The sequence below is a fragment of the Thermobia domestica genome, chromosome 8, assembly GCF_964235325.1.
Source record: "Thermobia domestica chromosome 8, izTheDome1.hap1.1, whole genome shotgun sequence".
NCBI lineage: Eukaryota > Metazoa > Arthropoda > Insecta > Zygentoma > Lepismatidae > Thermobia > Thermobia domestica.
In genome coordinates, this window is record NC_137461.1 from 100,940,634 (window position 1) to 100,958,574 (window position 17,941).

The 17,941-nt window shown below is 35.4% G+C and overlaps 1 protein-coding gene across 2 annotated transcripts in view; it reads left to right on the plus strand.

Moving 5' to 3' along the window:
* The first annotated feature begins 1,051 nt into the window (after positions 1-1,051).
* The window catches only part of Set1 (SET domain containing 1), a 117,093-nt gene continuing 100,203 nt past the window's right edge, over positions 1,052-17,941 (plus strand). Inside the window, exon 1 of one of the 2 annotated variants that reach the window (XM_081768803.1) lies at positions 1,052-1,570. The gene's annotated coding sequence lies outside the window, so the exon portion shown is untranslated. The remainder of the gene's footprint in view (positions 1,571-17,941) is intronic. The other variant, XM_081768804.1, reaches the window with a different exon arrangement.

A 17,941-nucleotide genomic window follows, 5' to 3' on the forward strand; every position in this document is an offset into this window, starting at 1 on the left:
TGTGATTAGTGACATACTAAATAGATTGACTATCATATATTTTCTGCAATACTCAGATCTTTAGAATTACGCTAATCATATGTCAAAACCGCTCTACATAAGACGGAATAAGATTATGTGCTTTCAGTAAAAGGAAACGATGAGAAATTAATAATGATAATAATGAAGTGAATAGTGAAAGAGCATTGTATAATATCAATGTAGCCTACTGAGCATCATCCAAACACACACAAATCTTGATATCGCCATCCTAATCACTTAGACTACTTGAAATCGTCTGCGAATAGTTGTAGAGTTTTTAACTAAACAATCGCGAACAAAATTAAAGTAAGCATAACGTAACCTCCCTAAATTACTGTGTTATTAAAAAGACATTGTAATTTTATTTTATCTCTACCATGTTCCTTGAGTCATATAATTTGAACTTTGTTAGTTTCCAACCCTGCGTCAATTTCTTTCTTTCTTTTTTTTTTTACTCTTAGATTGTGTATCGTCTGGAAATCCTGACAAGCTATTTTTTATGGACTTCGTCGTGCTATTAATTATTTAGCATTTGTAGTGTCATTAAACTATTTGTATATATTACTAAGTTATATTACTAAGAATCTACCTATCCATTTCAAACGGGCATGAAATAAGGAAAAGAAGAACAAATTAATTTATTATCCTTCTGAATATTTTTCAACCAACAACTTACTACTTTAGTTTTCCGGATAATAATAATAATAATAATAATAATAATAATAATAATAATAATAATAATAATAATAATAATAATAATAATGGAAGTTTTATAAAATGTCTATCCCTTAGCTAAGCTTAGACAAACGGAGTTACGCAATAGAATGCAATATTAAAACAAATTAGTTTGTATTTTCTTTTTTTTGTCTTACACAGACATTCCAGATCAACTCAATGAACATTAGATTGATTTCAATATGATTATCATGAATCTGTTAAAATACAATAATTTTCTTTTGAGGGAATTTTTTGTCAGCTATTATCCCGTTCTAAGACCGCAAGGGAATTTGTTTGGGAAGGGGTCGTTATAGGTTATGTTTGTGTTTATCACAGGATGAAAAGAATTGAAATCTTACTTTATTGTTTTATATATGTATTCATAACTTTGACTTATAGTAGTCTAAGTGTTAGTGGTCTTCTTTAAGAATACATGTATACCAAAATAATCTTAAAATGATATGCAATTCAAGAAAGATTGATTATAATAATATGGAAAATGGGCACGACAGTGGCAACACTGAATTGGATGTATGAGAGAAAACAAGATGGGAGGTGGATGTATCGTGTAATGATTGATGATCGAAGAGAGCTACGATCAGCCATGGGATGCTTTAAAATATTCCAGGGCTCACATCAGAGAATATTGTGTAGCATGGACCAGCACTTCAAGAGATTGAATGCGCCTCAAGTGAGCCATAGAAATTACTTTAATAATTTTATAGTTCGTAACAATTGAAAATCGCGTGTGTGTATGTGTGCTGTGACTTATGCATGGCTTAATGTATACAAGATGTGAAGGTGTTATGAGACGAAGGTGGTAGTGTATTGTGTACGTATGTTTATTTTATTTAAGATGTAATATATTTATTTTCACTGCCTAGTTTTTCTTTAAATGTATATGTAAAAATGGATAGCCTTATAAACAGTTCCAAGTAGAAAGCGTTCAGAAGAAATTGCATCAGGCTCGTTCACTTACTATTACTTTGTTTATTACGGTTTTGTTTCTAAAGAATGATGTCCTATATGGGAGTACTTCTTGATTATGTATGCCGTCTGAATATATTTTGATAGTTCCAGAATCAAATATCTCTCTGTAAAAGTTGCAACATTTTTTTGGGAAGCAGTATCTGGTTTTCCTTTGGATTAGGGTACAGGTATACTATTGATGTTAATTACTGCACAACTACATACAGGTAGTGCAGTAATATTGCATTGAATTTGAAACTCGAATTATTCACACCTAATGCATTCGATTTTTTTTCTAAACTTAAGATAAACAAACACTGTTGGGAAGTTAGGCGTGTTCATTTGTGGCCAAGTGGCTATTGCTCTTTCTTTGTGGATGGTTCTGGGTTTGAATTAGATGGGGTACTTGCCTCAAATAAAAACACAAATAGTGGTTCCGGCTTTAGTGTAAACAGGTGGCTGGATCTGGAATTTCAGTGTTAAAAGAAAAAAATCATTCCAATTAGTCGAAAGTTACAATACTATTTTTGTTTTCTCTGTTCAAACATTATTTTGGCTGCTTGAGTAATACTTCGGGAGATAGTATTGTAATGTTATAATACCACTATATGCTGTAATATTATAATAGTGCGTATAATGACCCTATATATTTTTGAAATAATTATTAATTTATTAATTCTAAGTAACATTCGTCTTACGAGATAGTCGTATCTCTTAAAGTGGGATCGGAAACTCCGTTTTATCCGAGGATAGTAGGCCTGCCTCTACTAAAATTTGAACCTGGGAGCATGGTGAACTTGCGCAGTGAGGAATTCTTCACTAGGCAGATACCAAGAATTTTTGATTCTAGTTCAAGTTTGTACCACATAAAAATGGAAATTTAATGGTTAAAAATTCAAACTAATGTGTACAGTATCAGAGGCAACTAGAAATAATTGGTGAAACAACAATACATAACATCTATGTCGTGAACGGAATTCGGACCCGCGACTGACAGGTCTTCCGATCAGTAGCCTAGTGCCGCAAAGAGCTCGATCATGCCACCTGGTTGTTTAAAATGCTCTGTGACGTAACTACTACTAGCTTTCCAGGTCCAGTAATATATTAACTTAAAAAAAAAAAACTAATTGTGCTACCCTTTGAGCCGTCCTGCAATCGCGTATCAGTATAACCTACAGGCAGAAGGCAGCACGCCTGTCATTGTCTGCTGATGAGTTCATGTCTTTGGAAGCAATCAGCTGTTCCATGCCACGCCAATAAACAAACGCCGTACAGCTGGGGGAGTTCATGGGTGTGCGCAAAGTTGTAACATAACATTAACCCACGTCATAGCCGTCTTTAGGAAGGCCCCGGCCTTCGGTGTGGCAACGCTGTTCCCCACACCACTCGACGTCCATCGCGAGCAACACGAGGACAAATCTTTTTCTGCAGATTGTTTTTCTTTCTTTTTTTCACTTCCTTGTGTCAACTTTTTGTGATTGTTTTGTCCAATAAACAAATGGAATATTCTTGTTGAATTTAATAAGCGATCTAATATAGCGAATGTTACCTAAGTTAGTAATAAGTAATCAAAGAGTGATTGACTAATACAATATAATTTGTAAGATATGTTTCAAGTACAGGATCATGACAACAAATTGACTAGAATAATATAAAATCCATTCATAAAATTACAAGTACACATAAAATAAGATTACAAAATATATTAAAAGATGTAAGTCAAAGCAAGAAAGGGTAAACGAACAGTAGGATAGGCTTATATAACTAAATTGACAATTAAATTGAAGTTCAGCGTCCTTTTCAGTACTGAGGCTATCTGTATGAATGACGATGATATATGCATAAATTCCTATTCTAGTTTTATATACGTTTACATAAGTATTCATAAAACATACGCACACGAAGGTGGGGGCAGGGAGCCCGGTGCCCCCTGGTTCACGAAAATGTGTATTATAACAACTTAAATTTCTTAAGGGGTCGCGGTGGCTCAGTGGTAGAGCGTTCATCTCTTGTGTTTGGGGTCCCAGGCTCGATCCCAGCTCGCACCAAGTGAACTTTGTGGTGGGTTTCCTCGTCGTTCTCCCGTTTCCTCCTATTTTCTTCATTCCACCATTTCACTCATTTCTCATCATCACCGTTTCCTTTAGCCTAACCGGCATTACCGTGGGACGTAAACCTCAAAGATTTCATTTTAAATTTCTTAAGGTTTTCTTAATATAAATAATAAAAAAAAAGTATCAAACGTAATATGGCAACCACGGAGATGTCCTCCTAGAAAATTTTCTTCGGTCGCCCATATTCTTAAGTATTGTAGATAATGCATATACAGTACATTTACAAATTTGGCAGAATTGTCAGAATTTTAGGTCTATTGAAGGCCGCTCTCATGCTGAAAAGATATATAACTTCCTTCTATTCCTTTCTTTTATAACTGATTGCTTCATTAATTTTGAATAGTTATTTAAAAGAATATTACACAAACATTGTTTGCTACCAATTTTTCACTGTTGTGGTGGCATGGATTTACAATAATATTACACAATCAAGCATGTTATTTTCTGTGCTTATCCCTAAAACACTTAAGCGATGCAAGGCTAATTTCTGATTATTGTTTGAAATTAACTTGTTTTCATATTCTTTAGACATTAACACCTGCATAATTGCAAATACATGTTTGCATACTCTTACAATAAAATCTGACTGTACCGAGAATTTGCTTCGATTTATGTTAGTGAAATATTCATCTTTTGATTCCTCTTTATGTATCAAAATATCATTACACGCATCACAGTTAAGTTTGTGTGCTGTCTTGAAACACATATTACAGCCACATACGTACAGAAATGCAGAATCATCTAATGTAACACTGCTCAAATAGTCTTTGTTTAGAATCTCAAGAAACAAACTATTAATATAATCTTTACTGTTTACAAATTCGTAATGATCACCCAATATTTCGCTTGAGAATGGAACGCTTTAGAAATCGGAAACTCTTTACATATTCTTCCTCCTTAATTGTTTTAGTGTAATTACGTTGATACCCAGGCATAATACATTTATCTGGCATTCTGTCCTCTAATTCCCATGAATGTGACACTTTACAGCATCTAAATACCAACGCCTTTTACTGACAGCGTGCGATTGTCACCATTTACTGAAAAGCAAATGTTCCAGCCGATAGGACGTTCGCGCTGCGTTGCCAAGTTTCTATGGCGGGGCCTTCCTAGAGATAGCTATGCCCACGTGCTTCCGGGTCAACGAGGATAAACAGGTGAGTTGGGCCAGGTCGGGAGTAGCAGCGGCGGAAGTATAACAGTCTTGCCAAGTAACTGTTTCAGCTCTGCTAAGGAAATAATCGATATTTTTTTCTGTGTTTTCATGGCCGATGTTATGGACAATGCTGTTGGGTACTCTATTGACAATAATGGTGATTAGGCCTATGTAGTCATAAGGAAAAACGTTTATGTCACTGGTTCGGGTTCCACTTGTCAAGATTTAACATAATATCATATATCATAGTTGGTGCCGTTGAATTGTTTACTTTTGAATCCATGTATCGTAGAGTACAGTAATCATGGTGTATTGTGTATAACATAAAAAATCATTCTTCCAAATGACTGAAATCGTGAATAGAATTATTTGGATGGCATTTAGTATCACCCCGAACTCTATAATTTGCCCATTTTATGACGAGAACAGAACCCAACCAATCCCTGCATGGCTTCTAACTCGTTCCTACTTGGGTCCGTATAGTAAAACTGCACGCTTATATGTGCAAGATTGGGGGAGATACTAAATATGGTATCACCCGAATTATTTCAACGATCTAAAGAAACTTAAAAGTAAAGAGCGATAAACAACTGAGTACACATCTCGAACTTTACAAAAAGTAAAGTTCGGTAGAATGGTAAATACAAAGAAAACAATGCCCTTGATACATTTATTACCAGAGATACAGTACAGACGACACTACTTTTCAACATATTCAGACACTTGTCATGCCGTGCAATCAACTTTTGTATTCTAGTGTCGTAAAAATCAGCGGACTGGATATGTCGGTTGCCTCAGCATCCCTCTTACACACAGTTTCTTGAAACCCAGATGTGACATTTCGGTGCAAGAGAGAGAGATAGATGGGGAAATTTAGGAGCTGGTTATCAGGGATGGCTGGTTTAACCAGCTGTTTAAAAAAAAAAAAAAAAAAAAAAAAAAAAAAAAAAAAAAAAAAAAAAAAAAAAAATCAAACCTAAAAAGAAAAAAAACGAAAAGATGCTTTAAATCTTGTGTGAACTTCATAGTGACGTTTCCACATCTCAAACCATCTGCATTAGTTTGATCTTTTCACCTTGTAATCAGGGCGTCCCATATTGAATTCTCGGTCGAACCACAACCCTCCCCCCCCCCCCCTTTCAAGTATAAACAAAGTAGCGGTTCGGATGTCATTTTAAGCGACTTATTACTTAAGGATGTTAAACCTAAACATACGAAACGAAACCAAATTGTATATTTCTGCTTGCCTGAATGCCTGTTGTTTTATAAGGAAGAAAATGTTGCTTAACCTTTCCTCCCTTTCAAGTATAAACAAAGTAGCGGTTCGGATGTCATTTTAAGCGACTTATTACTTAAGGATGTTAAGCCTAAACATACGAAACGAAACCAAATTGTATATTTCTGCTTGCCTGAATGCCTGTTGTTTTATAAGGAAGCAAATGTTGCTTAAACATATTGGTGGACATTGGCAAAATTTATCTACTGCCTACATAGCTTCCAACATTAGCTTGGGTTGGACTTTGTTTTAATTTTATTGAATGATATCTATATAATAATTTTTTAATTTAATACCTCAGTTTTAGCATACTGATTATTATACTTTGACCTTAAAATTTTACATGCAAAGTAATAACAGGATTTGCTTTGCATTTAAAGTAATTACAGGATTTTCCCAATGGCTAAGGGGGAATTCCACGATTTATATGTAATTCTTTATAATGCTTTCACTTGTGCAACTATATCGTTTCGTCCTTCTGAAATGACTCTTGACAATTATATTAACAAGTATGTTAAGATCGATACAACATATATTTATCAGGAGTCCTTCGTGTGTGAGTCGGCAGACTCATTGCATTTGTGGTCAATTTGTCTCGGTTTCGAGTCCAAATGGAGGACAATTTTTCTTGGATGTAAGCCGAGAGCGATTTGGATTCCGCTTTAAGTTTATGTGACCCCTTCCAGCATAACTCTGTTGTGTAATAACACCAAGGCGAAACAAACTTATTTCTGTCCATATGTAATATAAATACATAGAACAAATTATTTAAATAAAAAACCGGGTTAAAAAAAAGACAGGTTTAAACCAAGAAAACGTTTTTTTTTAATTAATAAAAACCATGGTTTTTGTCAACCCTGCTGGCTATTGAGTTGCGAAATGGGCAGCTATCTCTCGTAATAGAAGACGTGATGAACCTCGTGCGACAGCTCGTTCTAAAGAACTGTTACATATGATTAGCGTCATACTAAAGGTCTGACTACTGCAGAAAACGTATGTTAGTCGAACTCTTTAGTATGGCACTAATCACGCGTCAGAACGACTTTGCATAAGACCCACCGAGTTTAATTTTAGTTTAATGACTCAAATGTGTGATACTGATGATAGTCGAAATCATTGTTTTTGAAATCGGGCAAATAGTCAAATCAATCAGCTGACTTCGGAACAGCTCGACGGCAGAATTTTCTGCGATGAGCTTTTAAGTCAAAAATTTTCTGCAGAAGAAACACTTGTGATTGTAAAAGTACGCTTTACGCGACGGAGAAAAAGTTCAAAATATATTTATGCGAGTCGTCCGTGCATTTAAGACATCTACACATAGCAGGCATGTTTTTATACTTTTTCCCCTCTGGCAACTTTCCTGCACAGGCGCGGCAAATTTTCTGCGATCACATCGCAGATCGTGGCATGTTCTGCTATGGGCGGAACAGGTTCGCAGCCACAGTGACTATCTGGCAGAAATAAAGGTGGCGGTAAGAACCAAATCAGTGCATTTGTATCTAGTGGTGAGACAGGGCAAATAGTGAAGTATTTTCTAAGTTGGTGTACATTTATACATGTAAAATACGCAAATGAATTACGTAAGAATAAAAGGACATCAGCGCCTAGGTTTATTATTATTATTATTTCTGTATGGAGAGAACTGTTCTATTTGTTGAATAGTGAGAAATTGCTAAGTGTTGTGTTGTAATGCGCTTCAGCTCGGAAAGAAAAAGAAAAATATGTCATTATTCATAAAGCTACTAAAATATATTTAAGAGGGAGAAGGCGGCTATGCGAACATCACATAACCACGAGAGAAATTAAGTTAAGAGCCTATATTTTTCTGACATTATATACCCACTATAGGTATAAATTGGAAAGGTACTACTGCAAATGATAATTAAAACACGAGCAGCGAAAGGGCAGTATACCTAAGTTATGAACTTTCCTTAAGCATATTGTACCTAGAAAATTGTGTCGGAACCTTCAGCTGCAAAGGAGCTCTGTCTAGATCAAGTATCTGACTTCAAAGCTGTCAGTTTAATACCTATCACAGTTATGTGATACATCTAGAATCTAACTGGCGACAGTCGGCAGGAATTCCAGTGCTTATTTGTTGACAATTGATGCCCATACTGACATTTCCCAATATCACTCAGCTGGCAGATTTGTCAGAAATATTGGAAAAAGTCGTCATATAATAATAATAATAATAATAATAATAATAATAATAATAAAAAGAAATCTTTTTTTGCAATGAATAACACAATGAGGTCAGTAATTTACCGTGCAGAAGCCATCTGTGATAGTGCTCTCGTTGTGATTAGAATTAGTAATTAAATACATCGTGCACCTATAGTATCTCTGGAGTAAACACGTAATTCTCACTAGTGTCGTGAATTGCGTTAAGACGATAAGTATCATCAGCTTCGAAGTCTCCACCACCGAGAGATCAAGGGATTTCTTGAAGACTGTGGGAGTAAACATTCCGAACTGTCCAACATTATGAAGTACAGAAACGATGATGTTGGAACAGTTCTTTGAGCTGACAGAAAGAATAACAGCATTTGTGGTAGTTCTCGGTGAGCCAGTGCTAGAGTTAACGAAATGACAGATTGTTTTATGTTTCGTTTCTTAAGCAGTCTACGGAAAACTTAACGTAAGCTCAATGCTTTTTCTTGAGGAAAGAGACACATTATCACTGAATTGCAGGGTTGGCAAAAACCATGGTTTTTATTAAAAAAACCAAATAAACCGGTTTTTTTGGTTTAAACCAGGTTTTTTTGGTTTAAACCAGGTTTTTATGGTTTAAATAATTTGCTCCATATATTCATATCATATATGGACAGAAATAAGTTTGTTTCGCCTTGATGTTATTATGCGACAATCGAGTTATGCTGGAAGTGGTCACATAAGCTTAAAGCGGAATAAAAACCGCTTCTCGAGTTACATCCGAGAGAAATTGTCCTCCATTTGAACTCGGAACCAGGACTAATTGGCCACAAATGCGATACGTCTGCCGACTCACTCACGAAGGAATCCTGATAAAAATCGTTGTACTGATCTTTACATGCTTCTTAATATAACTGTCAAGAGTCATTTCAGAAGGACAAAAAGATAAACAGTTGCACAAGTGAAACCATTACACAGAATTACATATGAACAATTTCAAAGTACTACGGAGTACAGAAGAACTAATTTAGTTCAAGTTAGTTAACAACGACTTTTGTTGGTCCAAATTAAAGAAATACACCGACTTAATCTGCATATCAGTAAGAAAAGTGAATAAAGATACAAATTATTTGAGTCCACTTTGGCTCAGACTCATTTATACATAGATATATACCAAAGATACTTATTTCACCAAATGCCTCTCGTGAGGCCCCCCCACACACACACAAAAAGTACGGCATTTTCGATGTATTTTATCAATAGTAAACATTGAAACGAAACAATATTCAGAATTTTTCTTCGATTGCAATTACATAACAATAATAACTACAAAAAATCACAAAATAAACATTTATAAACTTATAAAAAAAAAGTTGCTTTTGTAGTATAATCTTTTTGAGTAATGAATGGAGAATTTAGGTCTGAATATAATACGAATAATATACGGGAGTGAAACGTGATAACCCACAAATGTGTGTTCATCAAGATTTTACAAACACTTACACTTTTACGAACATTTTTTGTTTTTTGGTTTAAACCAGTTGGTTTTTTTGAAAAAACCAGCTGGTTTAAACCTTGGTTTAAACCATGGTTTAAACCACCTTGGTTTAAACCAGCCAACCCTGCTGAATTGTATATAACAAATTGAAGAGATGTGAATTAAAATTTGGAAAGGAAGATGATTAGTGAGAACATCTATCAAATGTGGACAGGACGATAGAGCAGTGTACCAGTGGCTTTTGTCTGGCGCAGTGCATTAAAAATCAGAGATGATGTGCATTTTCTGTGGCACATTTATATTGGAGGTACAATACTAGTTGGAAGTTCTTAACGAACACAGTTTTCACAACAATTTACTCTTAGTTGATGTCTCCTAAACTAAAGTAGTAAAGCTGAACGAACATAACTGTGGATGTCACATCCATATAATCTTCTGTAAGAGAAACCTTACACGCAATATACACATTCCAACACAAAACTTTATATGTGAATGCACAGTATATAAAATTTAAGATGTTGCTGCAGCTTTGAAAACTTTCCAAATGACTGCTTCTAGGACGCCGTAATCCTCTCATGTGTTCATCTGTCAGTGAGACACGATACATCATCTTGCGCAAGCATATTATTGAAAATATAAGATTGCTAATAGAATAGGCCTTTTTATTTATTAAGACGTGTCGAATTTTTTTTTTTTTTTTCCCTCAAGAAACAGCTCATATATTGCCATTAATCCTCTTCACGTCTAAGCTGAACATGCGCGACAACTTTGTGAGGTACAAGGGATAACTTTAATTTGTTTCTTTGTTGCAGCATTCATTTGAGGAGTAGAAGTAGTTATTGTGGTAGGCTCACTTAACTTAAAATTTCTTTAGTAGAAATTTAAGTAATGTATAGTGTTGAATGATTTTTTTTTTTTTTTTCACTGTAACTTGTTGAGACAAGATTTAGTTTGGGCTACAAAAGTGTGTGGAATTTTACGAACTGCAGAATTATGCCATGGCTGATAGCATGATCCTGTAGTCCTGCTCTTGGAGGCGAGATTGAAGAGGAGTGACTTTTACCTTTCAGGACGGTTTGTTCATCTGGGAACTACATCGGATTCAGGTCTCAGTCGTGATTCGGAGCCGACGTTAATAATGTCCCATCATTCATAACCTCGGTGTTGCACAAGAAAAAACTGCAGAATCATGTATTCTTTTTAAGACTATAAAGACGTTAGTGTTACTGCGGTAAAAACAATGTAACGAGGTAGGCTATTACATCGATTATTATTCGATATTGTGCTGTAAAACATGAATCATTGTATATAAAAAAGAGTCGTATGAAAGCTTTAGAGACCACTGAGTATGGTCAAAATATTGTAGTGTCATTAATGGCACCTAAATATGGAATTGTTTCTTAATCGATTCACCGCGAAGATAGTACAGGTGAACTCAGTATATATGAGGAATGGAGGAAAAAAACAGTTGCTTTTTAGGTGTTAGTTCAATCTGAAGTTCTACAAAGAGAGACTAATTTGGTAGTGTTTCAAATTCTAACCCAGTCACGCTTTTTCAGTGTTAGTGTCATTATAATGAGTAAATAATAATCGGAATAGTTGGTAAGGCAAAAAGAAAGAAGAAGAAAATAAAACGCCTAAAATTGAGATGCTAGTCAAATACATAGTTTCATAATAATAAAACTACCAGGGACGTAGTTCCATTGAATGCCTTTCTCAGTCAGCGAATCTTGTGGAAATTCTTTTCACAGCCCTGATTCGTATGTTAATATCTTCATTCTAGCTACAGTTTATGGTTATTATGCTGTTGAATGTGTGAAATTGTTCCCATGTGTTCAAGTTAAGTATACTATTCACTTCCTTCCAATTCATTTACTGTAAACATCTCTTCAATGAGGAAGATGTAAATATGGTAATCCGTTTGACTAGGGGAGCAAATTCAGCAACATTTTCGTCAAAAAACTTAACGTTGTTTCTTTAGGCGATTTTTAGGTTTCTGACTATGCTGACTGTTTTATTACAGGTCACATTACACATGAGTCGAGTGTTTTTAATTTAGCGTTCCGTTTCATCTCCAAGGGTATATGAGACGATCTAAAATTCAAGGTGGAGCCTTCAGCAATCATGTCAAATGACAAGTACACTGCATTTCCGAGTAGTTACAGAAATCAGACTTAGGCGAGAGGGTAATTAATTTATAATTGAAGGAATCAGTTTGAACAAGAACATATAATTTATTGTAACTAACTAACTCTATGGCCTATGGAACCCGGAGGTTCAATGCCGCGTTCACAAAAGCTCTCCACTGACTTCTATCCTTAGCTAACTGCATCCAGTTTCTACTTTGTATTCCTATCTCTGCGAGATCCATCTTAATATTGTCCTCCCATCTGCGCTTAGGTCTTCCTAATGGTCGTTTTCCGATTGGTCTTCCAGTCAAGACTTTGAAAGCGTTTCTACTTTCTTCCATTCTAGCTACATGACACGCCCACCTAAGCCTCCTAGACTTGATGACCCTAACAATGTTGGGTAAACCGTATAAATTATGTAGTTCCTCGTTATGAAGTTTCCGCCATTCCCCATTCCCGTTCCTCTTGGGTCCGAATATTCGTCTCAGGATCTTGTTCTCAAATACTTTCAGTCTATGTTCTTCCCTCAGAGTAAGTGACCATGTTTCGCAGCCATACAAAACAACAGGCATGATTATCGTTTTGTATATTTTAAGCTTCAAATTCCTCGACAGAATTCGCGACGACAAGAGATTTTGAACCGAATAGTAACACGAATTCCCTGTTTTTAGTCGACATTTAATTTCTTCGTGGATATGATTTTCCTCTGTTAATATTGATCCTACATATTTGAAACTATCCACTTTATCAAAAGTATTATTTAATATTTTAACGCATCTATAATTTGCTGTATTACGGTCCCGACGCACTTCCATGTATTTAGTTTTCTCTGCATTTACTTCTAAACCCATGTCCCTGCAAACGTTTAATAAGATCTCTACATTTCTTTCTATTGTTCTCCTATCATCCCCTATTAAATTTACATCATCAGCATATGCTATAACCTGGTGAATACCGTTCAACGCTATTGGAGACCCGGGTTCGATTCCCGGCAGGAGCTCATGTGGTTCGGATTCCACGTTAATCAGTAGGTCCACGTCTCATATAGCCTCGCTGCTGAAAGGGACGCTAAACTAAAATCAACTCAACCGTTCAACTCTAGGCCCTGGTTGCTATCTTTGATTTTCCTTATAGCGTATTCCAGAACAAAGTTAAATAATAATGGCGACAACGCATCTCCTTGTTTCAGGCCATTTTCGACGTGAAAGCTCGTGGACAAAAACTTTCCTACCCGGAGTTTACTTTAGAATTCATTTAAACATATCTTAATTAGTCTAATTAGCTATCTCGGTATTCCAAGTTCTGTAAGAACTTTGTATAATGTTTTTCTCCTAACCGAGCCGTACACCTTTCTAAAATCAGTAAATAGTTGATGCACCGGGGTATTGTATTCCCACTTTTTTTTTCGAGTATTTGGCGAACGGTAAATATTTGGTCGATAGTTGATCGATTTCGTCTAAATTCGCACTGATAATCTCCAATAATTTCATCTGCGTATGGGGTCAGTCTTGCTAATAGAATATTTGAAAGGATTTTATAGGATGTTGACAGAAGAGAAATGCCTCGATAATTATTACAGTCAGATTTATCGCCTTTCTTGTGAATTGGAACAATGATTGATCCTTTCCACTCTTGTGGCAATTCTTCCTTGTTCCATATAAGGAGAATGAGTTAGTGTATCTTGTTCCACAATTTTTCGCCTCCAGCTAAAATTAACTCAGCCGGAATTTCATCTACACCCGGAGATTTGTGTTTCTTTAATTTCTTTACAGCGGTTTCTACTTCTATTCGGTTGGGTTCTGGAATATACGGTTCTGCGGTGTGTATCTCCTTTTCTCCACGCACACTAGTTTTTGGTTGCGTGTTAAGCAAATCGTCAAAGAAATCTTTCCATCTATTTAAGATGCTATCCGTGTCAGTGAGAACTGTACCGTCAGATTTCTTTAATATATAAGCACGAGGTTGATAGCCTTTCTTAAATTCGTTGATTCCCTTATACATGTCCCGGATGTTTTTATTTTTACTATTATCTTCAAGTTCCTTAATTTTAGTTTTCAGAAAATCGCGTTTCTTTGTTCTAAAAGTTTTGGAAGTTTCCCGCCTGATATCTGCGAAATTAAAACGTGATCAATTTGATTATGAGTTTTCCCGTCTGGTGATGTCCAAGTGTATTTATGAATGTCGCGATGTGGGAATTTTGTACTCTTCACGATTAGGTTTTTGGATGTTGCAAAGTTCACGAGTCTAACACCGTTGTCATTACTTTCCTTATGCAGACTTTCGTTCCCTATAATCGGTTTGAAAATATCCTCTCGTCCTACCTTCGCATTGAAATCCCCTAATAGAATTTTCATATGGTATCGCGGAAGTTGGTCAAATATCCGTTCCACTTCTTCGTAAAAACTGTCTTTTATATCGTCATTCTTATCTTCAGTTGGGGCATGTACATTTAAAACAATATCACACCGCCGTCCCTTAAGAGTAATAAAAGAAAGTCTGTCAGTAACAAATTCAACCCATTTAATTGCTGGTAATATACGTTTATGAATGAAAAACCCTGTTCCTAACTGGTGATTTTTATTTCCTTCTCCGTAAAAGAACGTAAAATTTCCGGAATTTACAGATCCATTTCCATCCCATCTAACTTCCTGAACTACTACTACGTCCATCCTGTATTTCTCTAACTCACTCGTTACGGATTTTAACGTGCCTGCCCTATAAAGACTCCTAATATTCCATGTTCCAAATCTCATGTCCATTTTCTTTTGCTGAGGTCGTGCCAAGTTATCAGTCCTTGTCCGAGGCTTTTGTGAATATTTCTGAACAAGTGCTTTTTTTTTACAGGATGAGGTGGTTAGCCCTACCCAAACCTTCAAGCTGGAGGACCACTCCTAGTCGGCTGTCCGCGACTGCTTATTCAGTATATTCGCAGCTAACCTCTATATCTAGAGGCCTTCTCCTCGATCCGCAACCTGAGGACGCGCCATGCCGTGGTGACAGGAACCCACGTTACACGGTATAATTTATTATAAACAAATTAAAATGATTCCTGTATTATAGTGTTCCGTTGACTCACGGTTTGAATGTCGGAAGATGATCAAACTTTAATATGAAAACAACATTTAATAGATAATTTAATATAAATTTTAAGTCCAATTTCTGATGTAAATAACTATAACTGATTATGTTAATTAGTCAATTATAACCAATGTTAACAGTAACAAATATTAAAGACCTCTGGTTCATATCTCGATCGAGTGCCCATTACAGGCTGTAATGTTAAGTCGAGTAGACTAAAAAATAAAAGGGTTAGATTTTAAAATAAGCATATATTAATCACTCAGCAAGATATCATCCTTAAAGCTTAACACGAACCAATCATTATCACAATTTATCGAATCATCATCGCGATACAATATAACGAAACACTTTTCGCTTTTAACACAAGTACTATTAGATGTTGAAATCAGCCATTACCTTTATGGAATGCAAGGTACGATAGGTCATCTCAAGCGACGTAAGTTCATAGGTGGCAGCACTGTTAAAAACAAAAGAAATGTTCACTGTTTCCATCTCAGATTCAAAATCCAAAACTTTTTTCTTCTTCTTTCAATTATGCTGCAAGCCCGAACCAACATATACGATCAATGCGCTCCCACTGAAATCGAACCTGTGACAACATGCACCGAAGGAGCACGTTACCACTATATACCAGTGGAGATGGCTGGAATTTACTCATATATCTATACGCTTAACATTTTAGTGCGTCTGGAAAGAAAACACTTTAATTGGTGTCATTAACCTTATTGAGTGGATTTCGTGCTGCAAAGCCCAACTCCCACTTTGGAAACTTGTTTCATAGGGAAAACATAGGAATTTGCAGTACATTTACTTTATTCATTCCAGTATTCTATTTACTTCTCACCATCACCCTCTCCTTAAGGCTAGCCAACATAATCGTGGGACGTAAAGCAAAACAAAAAAAAAATGTCAGTTGTTTCAAGTTTTAGTGATGAGATCAAGTGCATATCTAGTTGCTTCATCGTATTTGCCTATAAATATTTCTTTTGCTCCTCATTCACGGTCTGAGTATTGTACGTGTAAGACAAATATTCCTAATATTGATGTACGAGGTGAGAAACTGTCGTTTTTTTTTTGGGGGGGGGTTCGAGGGGGAGTAACGAGAGTCTTACTACTGATTTTAAAGTATTGATCTCTTAGCCATTATTTTCTTTTCTTTTATTTCCTGATATTTAATTATGCTTTTATCGAGTATTTCGCTTTTGGATTAATTAATTTCTATTTTTTTGTATCGTATTTGTATGAATCTTAACTGTGAGAGTTATTTTTGGGTTACATTTCTTTATATATATATATATATTATTATTATTATTTACTTAGTTTCTAGGACGTTGTTTTATTTCGGAAGATAGGCAGTATAGCGTTGAATTGCTGCCCTCCGACCCTTATCGTGACGGGTCGAAGTCTGGTTCATCACGTTTTCATTAATTTTCGTAATCAATAATTTTAAAGAAAAGTAAAGATTTATTCAGTTAGGATAATCTTTCAGTAGCTTTATTTGTGTTGGTACTTAAATTATTCAAACCTTCTTAATATATAACATGTCCTCTAATATATGAAACACTTTAATGAACGCGATTATATCTTTAAAGTAACTAGTTCTAAACCAGAAAATATTTAGAAATGTTGAAATGCAATATAAACAAGGTTATTACATCCCCCTAGTAATAACCAAATGCTGAGTAAAATTGTGACGGTAAATAGTAAACTGTCATACTTAAATTTATGAAGTCATCCCATATTGCCTTGTTTATTGATGTTATTTTACAGATAAAAGCTGTTATACGGTCTCTTAAAACGCGCTAACTGAGACATGTAGAAAGTGAAGTTGCACATTAATAAAACACAAACACTTCTAAAGAAGATAAATTAGTAGATATTTTAAATACCAGTAGACACAAAACAGCGACGGAATAGCAGAATAATCTGACTACGGAAGTGACGGAGATTTGAACCTCGGTATCGGTGCTTGGTGACCGATCTGTCCGATTGGACTTCCAGTAACAGGACCAGTTGTTACTAATTGACAGTTCGATATACAGTATATCAAGGTGTCTATCGGTCACGAAAGTCACGAAATCAGAAAACGGTCATGAAAGTCACGAAATTTAGCTTTTGGGTCACGATTTTATTTTAACTGTGCACATGTAAGTACAGATTGGAAAATTTTGTTCTATAAAACATCAAAATTCAACACCAAAAATGTCTATGGTCGGCTTTAGACGCTACCAAATCGCAAGCAAAGTACGTTTGTATCGCATGTATGAAAATTCGGCCTAATTCGCACCCAAATTCGCTCTTGAAAATGTTAGGAAATTTGATGATTTGGTAAAGAAAAGGTCACGAAAAAGTCACGAAATTTCATTGTGGAATTTTAGTAGACACCCTGTATATCTATTAACAGTAAATACAAAGCCTCATAGATAAAAGATCCAAGACACACAATTTGAGAATGATTTCGAAGCTTTTCTAATCTGTTTTCGTCCTATCTAAAGAAAACTTGCCGTTTCGGAAAGACGTGATGTATGAGAGTCGCGACTTATCCTTCCTGGAGAATAAAAGTGATGAGATAAAGTCTTGGTTTCTCAACCTGAAGGTCGCTAAGAGAGTTGAAATAAAGATAAATGTAATTAGAATATTGTAGCATTTTTTTTAAAAGAGATTATTTCAAATTTCGTGTTTTGATACACAAATTTTTAGTCAGTACTTATTGTGAAATGCAGCACAAAATTTTAAGCTGGTAAACAATCATAGGAGAGAGAGTTACTTTGTGCCTCTGTGTTTGTTACTTTAATTGAATATTTCCTTCTCCGGGAACGTCATCAG